Consider the following 14646-nt stretch of genomic DNA (forward strand, 5'->3'; position numbering starts at 1 on the left):
AAGCTTGATAGTTTACAGCTGACCTTGTGGAGAGAACAGAGCAGCTGACCCTGGAAAGAAATGAGCTCCAGGGAGAGTGAAGAGCCTTATGCCAGCCTACAACTGAGATCAGAAGAAGCTGGGACCACAGAGTCTTACAAGAAAGGAAGAAGGCTGAACCCCCACAGACATCACCCACCATCTTGCATCAACCCATGGCAACAGACTCTGGGTGAGAAAGTACCTATTATGGTACCTTGAGTTGAACTCTTCAGGGCCTGATACCTGTAAGCTTCTACACCAAATAAATATCCTTTATAAAAGCCAAAATATTTCTGATACATAGCATCAGCTTCCATTTGACTCATGAGGATTTATCTTTTTATTCTTTAAATGATGCAAGGCACTTTTCTTTCTTGGGTTTCACTTAGGAAAAAAAAAACAATAGGGCAACATTGGTAATATTAAGAACCACTTTGGCCAAAATTTTTTTAAAAACACAGAATCTCAAAAAAAGAGATAAAAAGTAATGCAAAAAGGAGTCAGTTGAAATTTTGATCTTTTTTTTTTTGATAAAGAGAATCTGGTAATATAAAGTAAAACATCTTCATTTCTTATACTTTTTAAAATAGAATAAACAAATTAGGAAGGTAACAGGAAAGGAAGCATTAACTAGATCATGTTTAAGTAAGGAAAGTTGGCTAATGACATGATTTACGACTATTAGTGAAGGATCAAGAAGCGCTTAGACAAACTCATCATATAAATGCATTACCTCCTTCCACCCCACACCCTACACCCCTGGTGTGGGACATGACTCCCTGGGATGAGCCTCCCTGGCACCGAGAGATTACTACCAAGCACCAACTAGCAATGCAACTGGAAAAAGGCCTTGACTAAAAGAGGGAAAGGGTAAAGAAAAATGAGTTTATATGGCTAAGAGACTTCAAAGTGAGTCAGGAAGTCATTCCAGAGGTTATGCTTATGCACATCTCAGCAAAATCTTATTGCCACTGTAAATATTGCCTCAAATAGTGGGGCTCCTGAGAGCTCTGGAGACATCCAGACATTATAGGCAGGACAGATAGCTCAGGAGTTTGGCACCCTGCCAATGGGCCCTTTGGAATTTACACTCCCCAATGTGACAGAGTTGGATTCAGTTGTGTTTTCCCTACACATGGCTCTTCTGCCCCTTCTATTTGAACCTATAATTTATATTAGAGTTGATAGATGTATGTTCAAGAGACTTAAATCTTTGGGCTGTCCATGTGCCAGTTTAGCCCTGAATCTCAACAGAGTTGCAACACTGACTCTCCAGTTCATTGGACTCACCTAGGATGACTAACAAGGAGATGTTGATGGATAACAACCATCCCAAGGAATATAGAGATTCTGTAACTGCAAGCAAGATATTTCCATCCATCAACTCCATGGGATATAAGCCCCCTATCAATTAGAGGCAGACTGGGCATCACTATCCCAGAATCCTCAGGATTGGGGAATAAATGATGGATTAGTGTAGACTTACTGATATTCTACTATAGACTATTGTTAAAGTAGCAATGGAAGAACTTTTATCATTGATGTGGAGGCAGTGGCCATCGGAGGTTCTGAAGGGAGGGAGAAGGAAGATAGGTATAATATGGGGGCATTTTTGGGACATTGGAATATTCCTGAATGATGCTGCAATGACAGATACAGACCATTATATATCTTGTCATATCTTACAAAATTGTGTGGGAGAGAATGTAAACTATAATGTAAACTATAATCCACGCTTGGTGGCAATGCTCCAGATTGTACTCATCAATTGTAACAAATATATCACACTAATGATTGATGTTGTTAATGTGAGAATGTGTGGGAGGGGTAGAGAGTGGGACATATGGGAATCCCCTAAATTTTTTGTGTAACATTTATGTAATCTAAGTAATTTTTTAAAAAGATTTTTTAAAGTATACTAAAAAATAAAAAAAAAATCAAATAACCTAAAAAAAAAAGAGCTTAGTAAAATAAAGGGCATTTAAGGTATTGAGTTATACTAAAAAAGAAAAATGTAGCAGATTCATGCATTTCTTCTAGTGTTTTTACAAGGGACTTCATCATAAAATAGAACTGTAAAATCATTTTAAAAATGAAATATATATAACAGAAGAATTTTTAGCAAATTTCAGTAAATTCTTTTGTTATAAATTACCTGAATTTTATTTTAAAAATCTCCTTAACTTACATTTTGTTTAAAGTAATAACTTTATATCATACAAATAAATTTCCAGTATGAAAAGCACATTATTGCATAATACCTCTTTGCAAGTCAAAATTCTTGGTTTATAATAAAACTGTACAGTGAAAGAAAAACAACAACAAAGGAATAAAACCAACAGTGCCATCCATTGCAGAAGTCCAACAACTTCTTAAAATGCTGCTCAATAAGTTGCAAACAAGCACATCTGGACACAACATATAACTGAAAAGAAGCTACTTGTGTTTTTACCATTTTACATTATTATTGTCTCTAGTATTTTCTCCTTCCCAAATAGAAACTCACACCTTCTATTATGTTGCTCTTCAGTCATCCATTCTGTGCAGCCACCACTTGCATATTTCCAAAATCATCTTCTTCACATGTTTTCTTCAAACTGCCGAAAAGGTATTGTATGAATTTAATACAAAATGAGAACGTAAATAAATTTATTTGTTAAAATGTCGCACCTAATAAAAATTTAATTTTCATGAAGTGTTACTATGTATATATAAACTATGAAAGTTTCATGAATGAATTTTTAGCAAACTTTAGTAAAATTTTTGTTATAAAATACCTAAGTAACTTTTATATTTCCATGACAGAGTGTAGCAGTTTGATATGGCTATGAATTCCAAGAATAGATGTTAGATTATGTTTGTAATCTGATCTGTACCTGGCATGATTAAGTTATGATTAAGGCTTTGATTGGGTCACATAATTAGGGCATTGAGTCCCCACCCTCTGGCCTGCCAGATCAAAGGCATGGCAAAGGACAGTGTGGAGCGTTTTTGATGTTGGAGTTTGATGCTGAAGCCTTAAGCTGGAGGAGCCCCAGGAAGTAAGCTCACAGAGGAAACAGAAGCAAGCCCCAGGAAGAAAGGTACCCTGAGCCCAGGAAGAAGCAAGTCCTGGGAAGAGAGGAATCCAGGAAGCCTGAACCCTCACCGATGTCAGAAGCCATCTTGCTCCAACACGTTGAAATAGACTTTGATGAGGGAAGTAACTTATGCTTGATGGCCTGGTTTCTGTAAGCTCCTACCCCAAATAAACACCCTTTGTAAAAACCAACCCATCTCTGGTATTTTGCATCAGCACCCTTTTGGCTGACTAAAACACAGCGTATATTTTTCTTCCTGAGAATTCAGTGTATATTAAGTATTACTTATTGTATTAGTCAGCTAAAGGGGTGCTGATGCAAAATATCAGAAATCTGTTGGCTTTTATAAAGAGTATTTATTTGGGGTAGAAGCCTACAATTACCAGGCCATCAGGCATAAGTTACTTTACTCATCAAAGTTTATTGACACATGTTGGGGCAAGATAGCTGCTGACATCTGTGAGGATTTAGGCTTCCTGGGTTTTTCTCTTCCTAGGGCTTGCCCCTCTCTGGGCTCAGCTGCTCTATCTCCACAAGGCCAGCTGTGGACTCTTAGATGAATGGCTTGTTTCTCTTCCCAGGGACTTTTCCTCTTTCCTCATGACAAAGCTCTTCTGTGCACTTACTTCCCAGGCCTCCAGCTCAAGACTCCAACTTCCCTTCTCTGTGGTGCAATTTCTCTATGAGTCCCCACCCAACAAGGGGGTGGGACTCAATATCCTACTGACATTGCCCAATCAGCCTTAATTATTATTTAATCAAGTAAAAGTGAATCCTCTGAGTCCATACTCTAATATTAGAGTATTAGTCCGTACTATAATATGTCCAGAGGGACAGTCCAGTTTCCAAATATAATCCAATATCTATTTTTGGAACTCATAAACCATATCAAAGTACTACACATATAATAATCATTAAAGTTTTTAAAAGATTTATTTATTGGCGGCGGACTTGGCCCAGTGGTTGAGGCGTCCGTCTACCACATGGGAGGTCCACGGTTCAGATCCCAGGCCTCCTTGACCCGTGTGCAGCTGGCCCATGCACAGTGCTGATGTGCGCAAGGAGTGCCCTGCCACACAGGGGTGTTCCCGCGTAGGGGAGCCCCACGCTCAAGGAGTGAGCCCCGTAAAAAGAACCCCCAGCGCAAAAGAAAGTGCAGCCTGCCTAAGAATGGCGCTGCCCTCACAGAGAAAATGACACAACAAGATGACGCAGCAAAAAGAAACATAGATTCCCGTGCCGCTGACAACAACAGAAGCAGACAAAGAAGATGCAGCAAATAGACACACAGAACAGACAACCGGGGTGGGGGGGAGGGGAGAGAAAGAAAGAAATAATTAAATCTTAAAAAAATAAAAGATTTCTTTATTTATTACCCCCTGCCCCCTTGTTTTGCATTCACTGTCTGCTTTCTGTCTCCAGTCACTGTGTGTTCTGTGTCTGCTTATCTTCTCTTTAGGCAGCACTGAGAACCGATCTTGGGACCTTCTGGAGTGGAAGAGGCCTCAATCTCTTGCACCACCTCAGCTCCCTGGTCTGCTGTATCTCTTACAGTGTCTCCTCTGTGTCTCTTTTTGTTGCGTCATCTTGCTGTACCAGCTCTCTGTATGGGCCAGCACTTTTGCCCGAGCCAGCACTCCTGTGTGGGCCAGCATGCGCACAGTTAGCACTTTGTGAGCCAGTTCTCCACTTAGGCCAGCTTGCCATGAAGGCCACCTTGCCTTCACCAGGAGGCCCAGGGAATTGAACACTGTACCTCCTATGGTAGACGGAAGTCCAACTGCTTAAGCCACATCCATTTCCCTAAATGTTAAATTTTGCAATAAGAGTTTGAAAATAGAATTTTAAGGAAAGAAAGTATTCCAAACATATTTGGTTAACAAGTTCATGCTTTTTTGGCATGAACGTGATTTAGGACATAAAATTTAAGCAATTAATTTTATATTTGTTGGACTTTACGGGAGCTCCAAATACTAGGGGTTGGAGGAAGAGAGAGTTAATCATGAAATCTTCTTGAGGAGATGACATCTGAACTAAGTTTTTAGGAATAGGGAGACAATGCGATGCATTCTAGGTGGAGGAAAGAAATCATACATAGGAAACCATCACTAGTTCAATTCTCTGGAATTGAAATATATAAAAAGGAACAGTGAGAGACACAAATAGAAAGATCTGAGAGGAATTTAATTCCTACTTAGAGTACCCTCCATGTTCTTCTGTGGGAATGAAGTCAACAGGAAAATATCATTTCTAGAACTATCTTTTATGAAAATAAGCCTGGCTTTAATGTACAGAATGGACCAAATAACAAGGGTTTTGGAAGGAGGCCGATATGGATCTGAACTAGATTGAGATTCAGGATAATATGAATAAGGGAAAGGATTTTAAAAGTAATGAGGAAACAGGTCCATAGGATTTGGAAAGTGAATAGACAGAGGTATCAAAGGAAAGAAAGAGTCAATGATAACTAGAGAAGTTGGGCCTTAAGGATGGATATGCAGCATTATCACCACAGGCTACATTTGCAGGTCAGATCAACTGTGCTCAATTTCCAGCTCCAACACTGTAAGCTAGACAAACTGTTCTTCCTACCTGATGAGGCTGTTTGGTTGAAATAAGACTGAAATGAGGGGAAATGGACTTGGCCCAGTGGTTAGGGCATCCGTCTACCACATGGGAGGTCCGCGGTTCAAACCCCGGGCCTCCTTGACCCGTGTGGAGCTGGCCCATGCGCAGTGCTGATGCGCACAAGGAGTGCCCTGCCACGCAGGGGTGTCCCCCGTGTAGGGGAGCCCCACGCGCAAGGAGTGCACTCCGTAAGGAGAGCCGCCCAGCGCAAAAGAGAGTGCAGCCTGCCCAGGAATGGCGCCGCCCACACTTCCCGTGCCGCTGACAAAGAAACAAGAGAAACAAGACTCAGCAAATAGACACAGAGAACAGCAAATAGACACAGAGAACAGACAACCGGGGGAGGGGGGGGAATTAAATAAATAAATAAATCTTTTAAAAAAAAACAAAACACTGAAATGAAATGTGGGGAGAAAGGTCATGAATAAATGAATGCCATGAGTGTCCTAACAGTGTAAAAAGAAAGGGAATAAACAAAGATAGCAAGGTGTTGGAGAAGGAAGGTAGAAGTTAAAAGGTTTTGAGAGCATGCTTGGATCATTAACTTTGAAAAGGTGGAGGGTGCTAATGAAATAGGAAGGAAGGGAGAAAGGACTAGAATATTGATAGCAAGATAAAAACTGAGGTAGGTCAGAGTAATCACCCAACTCAATTTTAAACATGATTTTATTTATTATCCCTCCTTTTTTAAAAATAAGATCACCTAAGGATGTTAGGGCCCCTTCTTCAGACTCATGGGGTTTGTTTGTTTGTTTCTTTGAGGTACTGGGGGCTGGAGGTTGAAACTAAGACCTCATATGTAGGAAGCTGGCGCTCAACCACTGAGCCACATTGGCTTCCCTGAGTTGGTTTTTTCATTTGTTGTTCGTTTTTGTTTTTTTTTCAGGAGGTGTCAGGAGTCAAACCCAGGACCTCCTGTGCGGGAGGCAGGAGCTCAATCACTTGAGCCACATCTACTCCCCATAGACTTGTCTTATTATTTTCATCTTTTTTACATAGTCATACTGCTTAAGAGACTTCAACTAGTAGAAATTTCATCTTCCAACCAGCTTATTCTAATGAACTAGCCACAGTGGTGTATATACAGCAGAAATTCAACATAATACACATTTATTAATTACAAAATTAGTCCTTTTGAAATTTTGTTTTAATTGAACAGTTTACCCCCAATTTTCTAAAAAATTAATTTTAAATTATTCAATATAATTTGTAGCAAGCAAAATATTTCTTTTTCCACATTTCATGCCATCATCTTTCTCCCCCCACTTTCTCCAAAAAAAGAGAAAATCCTTACCTGTGGTACCAGAATGAACAGATAATGATCTTTCTAACTGTAGTGGTGACATAATTTGTATTGTTAATTTTGCTAGGTAGATGGTATGGCAGTTTTATATTACTTATGAATTCCAAAAAAAGATATTATGTTTGTAAACTAATCTATTCCTCTGGGTGTGATACCCTTTGATTGTATTCGAGTCATTTGAGATGTCTTTGACTAAATTATGTTAAGAGCAGGGCTTTGATTCAACCATGTCATTAGGGTGACTTAGTGTAGAGTCCTCCAGTCTCCTTGATGGGCTATATAAATGGACACTCACTCAAGGAGAACATGCAAGTAGATACACAGAAAGTGAGAGCTCCATAGACACAGAAGAGGAGAGAATGATCCTGCGGTCCCGGGAAGAGAGATGAACCATTTGCCTGATAGTTTGCAGCTGAAGAGAACAGAGCAGCTGAGGCCTGTGCCAGCCTATAGCTGAGATCAGAAGAAGCTTTATTCATGGAGTCTCAAGAGGAAAAAGAAAGGCTGAACCTTTGCAGACATTACCCGCCATCTTGCCTCAACATGTGGCAACAGAGTTTGGTGAGGAAGTAATCTTGAGTTGGACTCTTTAGGACCTTGTAACTGTAAGCTTTTACCCCGAAATAAATACCCTTTATAAAAGCCAACAGATTTCTGGTATTTTTCATCAGCACCCCTTTGTCTGACTAATACAGATGGCTCCTTAGTCCTACAAAAAATTTAACTTCAATATACATTTAAATTCTTGGAGACCCAAAGCAGTGATTAATTGTACAGTATTAGTATTTTTAGTTTACACTGAAAAATATGTTGCCATATCATTGAAAGAGAAATGCAGGATGAAAATTTCTATCTCACAATTTCACAGCTACTGATGACTATAAATCAAGTTAGGCCAATAGCTTGTACTAGAGTATGTGTACTTTGTCATTACAGAGTTAATGAATGATCTCTTATTTCATTGGATAACACAATACAACACAACAAAAAAACAAACTGGCAATCTCATAAAGTGAATGTAAAAATAAAATGAAATTATACTTCCATAAGAATGAAATGCTATACAGTTGTAAAATTTTTTAAAAGCCAGATTAATAAGGCATTTAATGGATTCAAATACATGTTTGGTTCTCTAATTCCTTAAAAATGATACCCCTGTACTTCTACTAAAGATGGAGAAATAATGGCATTTCTGCCAGTTTCCCCTTTCTCAAACTGAGAAATACCCATTATCCCGCATATGAGAATAAGGAGAAAAGCAAGGAAGCAATTATCAAACAGGTCAAGAGAGAAGAAAAGTGTCAGGACTGGGAAGGGCATCAAGAGGGTTTGGGGGGTCCTGGGAAATATTCAATTTCTTGATATGGGTCATATTTACATGTATTTATATTTTACTCATTTTTCTATTTGTGTCTTATAATTCAGAAAATGGAATTAGAGTAAGATAGGCATAGGAGATGCCTGCCTCTGCAGGTATCAGGCAGCATGGGTACAGTGCAGAGTTCTCCAAAGAAAGTGGCAGATCTAAGGATTAAACCTGGAAGCCCTGTGTGGCATGGCAGAGTCAGGTGGTATGAGGAGACTGTGGGAGGAAGCAGCGCATAAATAAGGAAAATGTGAAGACTCATACTGCCGCCCGCGGTGGGTTTCCAGGTACTTGGCCACGTTGCAGAAGAGAATTTAGGGATGTGCCATATTTTAAGCAAGCAAGTAAAGAGTTCATTGTAAAGCGAAAGAAAGAGAAAGCACACCCCCGAGATAGGGGTGCTAGCATGGTCAGGGGAGAGACTGTGCTGAGGCTGGGCCTTGGCCCTATGGAAGGCTGGCCTCCCTGCTTCCTTCCTCCATATAAATGAAGACTTGTGAGTTACAGCATTCTCATTGGTTCTGAGTGTCCTCTGGCCTGAGTGGGAGTCAGGGGAGAGGGTATGAATCTATTGTCTTTAGGTTTTCGGCCTTGAGCAGCTGACTCCTCTCTTGTCTGCAGGCTGGAGGAGGAGTTTTACACAGAACTGACTGTTCTGTCTTTATTGCCCTAGTGCTCTCCTGCAGTACCATTTTTTCCCCTCAGATCCCTATTCTGGCCTGCCGCAATACCTGCCACTTTTGCGAGAAGCAGGCTATAAATACCATAAAGGTGGAGAAACCGGTTTTATGCAGCCAAGCACCTGTTGCTCTTGGTCAACTGAAAGTAAAGGTTAAACCAATAATTCTTGACCCTGGCTATACTTAAGAATTACCTGAGGAGCTTTAAGAAAACCTACTTTGCCCAGTGATTCTGATTCAATTGGTTTGGGTGAGGTCCTCACAGGTGCTTCTAATGTCCATCCAGTGTTTGGCAATCTAAGTAAAATAAACCCGTGACATGTGAAGATTTGCTTCCTGCTACTTGAGTTGAGTCATATGCCAGGGAAAAGTGTTGGTGAGAAGTTTTTCAGGGCAGCTAGGAAAATTCAAGCTGTTTTTCTGCCTAAGAAGAATAATGCCATTTTAAAGATGAACAATAATCAAAAAGGAACTGGCATAGGTCTTACGGAAAGACATTGCAAGGGGAAAAAAAAAAAAGGAAAGCAACATTATAACCAAAAGGGATATAAAGAATATACCATGAAAATTACACTGTGAAGCAGGTGAAAATTATAAACAAATACTTCTCCATAAAAAGCAGAGAAGAAATAAAAGGACTTATGGAATAAACGTGAGCACAAAAGGCGATGACATATAAGAATTCGAAAGGAGAAAAAGAAAACCACAAAAATAATGAACACTAAGAAAACCAAGAAAGAACAGACTACTATGCAATTCACAGGCAAAATCAATACCCCTTTTATCCTGGATTGTTCCAATCTGCATACAAATGCTATACTTTACCCCAGCTTAAGAAACAAACCCCAAAATCTCTATTTTTCCCTCAGATGCTGTTTCATTTCTGTTGTCTTAAATGCAAAATTGCTACAATTATCTATTCTTGCTGCTCAAATTCTTCTCTTCCCATTTTCTCATAAACTCTCTGCAATTTTGCTTATCCTCCTCTCTCCACAGTGACCTCAGGACTTCAGTGAACTCATGTCCTTTATCTAAGGTCAATTCTCAGTTCTTATCTTATTTAATCTATTATCAGCCTTTAACACAGTGGATCATTCCCTCCAAATACTTTTTTCCCTTAACTTACCAGACACCATACCAGCCTGATTTTTCTCCTACTTCATTGAACACTCCTACTCAGTCTCCTCTGCTAATTCCTCCTCCTCTCCCCAACCTGTACATGTTTGAATGCTTTAAGGTTCAATCTTAAAATTCTCCAGTCATTCTCATTCATGATTTCATATAGTCTCAGGGCTTTCCATAGCATCTATGTATTGACAACCCCTGCATCCCTAGTCTGGATCTTTCTCTTGAACTCCAGACTTACTATCTAGTAGCCATCTCAACCTTAGCATGACTAAGACCAAACTACTTGCTTCATGCTTTCTCTTCATGCAGGTTCTCCCAGACCAGTTAGTAGCAATTCCAGTCTTTCTGTTATTCAGGCTAAAAAACTTAGACTTATTGTTATCTCCTCTCTTTCAGATTCCACATCCAATCCATCAGCAAATCCTGTCAGTTACACCTTCCAATAGATGCAGAATCTGATTTCTTCTCCCACTTCTGCTACCAACTTTGGTTTAAACCAATATTATCCCTGGACTGGATTATTACAATGGCCTTCTAACTGCTTCTGCCCTTGCCTCCAACTCAACCTACAGGCTACACCCAACCCAAAACCTGAGTGATCTTGTTACAAGAGCATTCCTCTGTGTGAAAATAAATGCCAAAAGCCTTACAGTCAACTATTAAAGACCATTACCTCTCAGATATCAGCCCTACTATCCCAGCTGCTTACTCCGTCACAATTCCTCGAATATACCATGCGTGCTCTCACCTCAGAGCACTTGCACTTATTATTCTCTCTACATAGAAATCTCTTCCTCACATATCTGCCTGGTTTATTCCCTGAACTACTCCAAGTCCTTGCACAAATAACACTTTCTCAATAGGACTTCACTGATCACCTTTTTAAAAATGTCATTCTTGGAAGTGGATGTTGCTCAGGTGATTGAGCTCCCGCTGACCACATGGGAGGTCTGTGATTTGGTTCCCAGTACCTCCTAAAGAAGACAGTAAGCTGGCATGACAGGCGGGTGAGGCAAGCTGATGCAAGAGACACAAGAAGACAAGCATAATGAGAGACACAACAAAGTAGGGAGTGGTGGTTCCCGGTGCCTCGGTTCCCAGGGCCTCCTAAAGAAACAAGGAAGACAAACATACACAGCAAATGCAAACAGTGAGGGGCTGGGGAGAAATAAAACAGATCCTTAAAAAATGCCTTGTCTCACCCTCTCTCCCATACAGGGCCTTGTGTTTCTCAAGACTCATTTACAATATCTTACTTTGTTTATTGTCTGATTCCCCCACTGAAGTAAGTTCCATGAGGGTAGGGATTTCTGTTTCATTTTCTGTTTTACTGCCAGTGACTAGAATAGTGCCAAATAAATATTTGATGAAATAATATAGTACTGGATATGGAAGACTAGTTTGAGAGAAAAATCAAGCAAAAAGAGTGAGAAAAGGGAATTGGATTTGGCTCAACAGATGGAGCATCTTCCTACCACATGGGAGGTCCAGGGTTCAAACCCAGGGCCTCCTGACTGTGTGGTGAGCTGACCCACGCGCAGTGCTGATGTGCGCAAGGAGTGCTGTGCCATGCAGGGGTGTCCACTGCCTAGGGGAGCCCCACGAACAAGGAGTGCACCCCAAAAGGAGAGCCACCTTGCACGAAAAAGTGCAGCCTGCCCAGAAGTGGCGCCACTCACACGGAGAGCTGACTCAGCAAGATGACACAACAAAAAGACACACAGACTCCCTGTGCCGCTGATAAGAATACAAGCGGACACAGAAGAACACACAGTGAATGAACACAGACAGTGGACAACTGGAGGGAAGGGGAGAGAAATAAATTTAAAAATATAAATCTTAAAAAAAAAAAAAGAATGAGAAAAGAACAAAGTTGCAAACAATTATAGTTAAAATGCAGATATGTAAGACTAAAGGGGACCAATGTCAACTGTATCCTGGGAAGGAAAAAAGGCAAATGAAATAGAAATGACAAAATCTACAAACCAGTATCTCATATTCAACTTATTCCAAAATGCTGAAAAACAAACAAACAAACAAAAATTAGCAAATAGAATCTCGCAACGCATTAAGAAGATAGCATACCATGACAAAGTGGGTTCTATTCCCAGATGAAAAAGATGAGTCAGTATTAAAAATCCAATATAAGGGCAGTGGCAGTGGCTTATCCTCAGGCTTGTTGGCTGTGTGTGGAAAGAAGCAGGACTCCCATGGGGCGTGTGCTTGTTCTGGTTCTGGGAAGTCTCACACTCTGTGAGCCAGCTGTCTGTGCTTAGCGTTCTGACTCATGGCCCACAGAGTCTCCGGAGGTGTCAGGGATCGAACCCAGGACCTCATACATGGGAAGCAGTCACTCAACCACTGAGCTACATCCACTCCCCAATGAGAGTTGCCTTTTTCATTTGTTTGTTGTTTTAGGAGGTACAGGGAATAGAATTGGGACCTTGCACACGGAAGGAAGGTGCTCAACCCCTTGAGCTACATCTGCTTCCCAATTTTTTTTAATATATTTTTTTTTTATTGGAGAAGTTGTGAGCTTCCAAAACAATCATATTGTGTGTAATTCCCATATATTACCCATTAACCAGTTTGCACTGTTGTGGAACATTTGTTACATATTATGAAAGAACATGGTTAGAATATTACCACTGACTTTGGTCCGTAGTATGCATAATTTCTCTGTATGCTCCCAATTATTAACACCATGTATGATTATTGTATATTTGTTCATGAAATATACATGTTCTTTCATAGTTCATGAAAGAACATTCTCATATTTGTATTGTTAACCATAGTCTTATCTTCTACCACATGGTTCACAGTGTTATACAGTCCCATGCCTTGTAGAATCTATCCAAAGTGTGTACTCAGTGACTGTCACTTTTATCAGAGTTGTGCAGTCATAGCCTCAGTAAATTTTTGAGCGTTTTCCTTAGTCTGAAAGAAAAAATCCCATATCCCCATTGTTGAACCTTAGCTTTGATACAGTTACACTCTTTGACAATCATATAAGAATATTACAATATTGCTGTTAACTACAGCCCATAGTTACATTAATTGTATTTTCCCCCGTCATCACCATATTCTTACCACCTTGTAATCATTGAATTTTTTAATATGGTGAGAGGTAGGGGTCCACATTCGTTCTTTTGCATGTGGATTTCCAGTTGTCCCAGCACTGTTTGCTGAAGAGACTATTCTTTCCCCAGTGAATGAATTTGGCACCCTTATTGAAAGCCAGCTGGCCATAGCTCCATGACCTTATCTCTGGACATGTGACTCTATCCCATTGATCTATATGTCTATCCCTCTGCCAGTACTAAACTGTTTTAATTACTACAGCTTTGAAGTAATTTTTGAAATCAGGGAGTGGGAGTCCTCCAAATTTGTTTTTCTTCAAGATTGTTTTGGCTATTTGGAGCACTTGCAATTCCATATGAATATGAGGATCAGCTTTCCCAATTCCTTTAAAAAAGGCTGCTGGAATTTTGATAGGGATTGCATTGAATTTGTAAATCGATTTGGGCAGTATTGACATATTAACAGTATTAAGTCTTCTAATCCATTACCACAGGATGTCTTTCTACTTATCTAGGTCTTCTTTAATTTCTTCCAGCAATGTTTTGTAATTTTCAGTATCCAAGTCTTTCACCTCCTTGGTTGAAGTTATTCCTAGTTTTGTTGTTTTTTGTCTTTTAGATGCTGTTGTAAATGGAACTATTTTCTTGATTTCCTTTTTAGATTCTTGCTGTTATATAGAAACCCAAATGAATTCATCATGTTTATCTTATAAACTTTGCTTAATTTATAGATTCTAGTAGATTCTTCGGGATTTTAAAAAAATTAAAAGTAGCATAGTTGATTATATTTTCTATGTCTTATAATTCATAATAGAAATAATTTGCTTTTATAGACAGAATATGGGTCACTACTCTATTGCTTTTCATTAATTTCATCTTTTTAAAATTACATTTTATTTTATTTTTTTAATTGTATTTTTTTGAAGACATATAGATCACAAAAAAATGTTACATCAAAAAAATATAAGAGGTTCCCATATACCCACTCCCAACTCCCCCCCCCCCCCCATATCCACAACCTCTTTCATCATTGTGGCACATTCATTGCATTTAGCGAATATATTTTGGAGCACTGCTGCACCACATGAATAACAGTTTATATTGTAGTTCACACTCTCCCCCAGTACATTCAGTGGATTATGGCAGGATATAGAAGTCCAGCATCTGTCCCTGCAATATCATTTAGGACAACTCCAAGTCCCGAAAATGCCCCCACATCACATCCCTTCTTCCCCTCCCTGCCCTCAGCAACTACCATGGCCACATTCTTCACATCAATGCTACAATTTGTTTCTTTGAGATTTTTTTATGTATAGGATCATCTCTTCTGTGAAGAGGGGTAATCTGATATCTTCCTTTC

Source organism: Dasypus novemcinctus, chromosome 3 (genome assembly GCF_030445035.2).
Source record: "Dasypus novemcinctus isolate mDasNov1 chromosome 3, mDasNov1.1.hap2, whole genome shotgun sequence".
Lineage (NCBI taxonomy): Eukaryota > Metazoa > Chordata > Mammalia > Cingulata > Dasypodidae > Dasypus > Dasypus novemcinctus.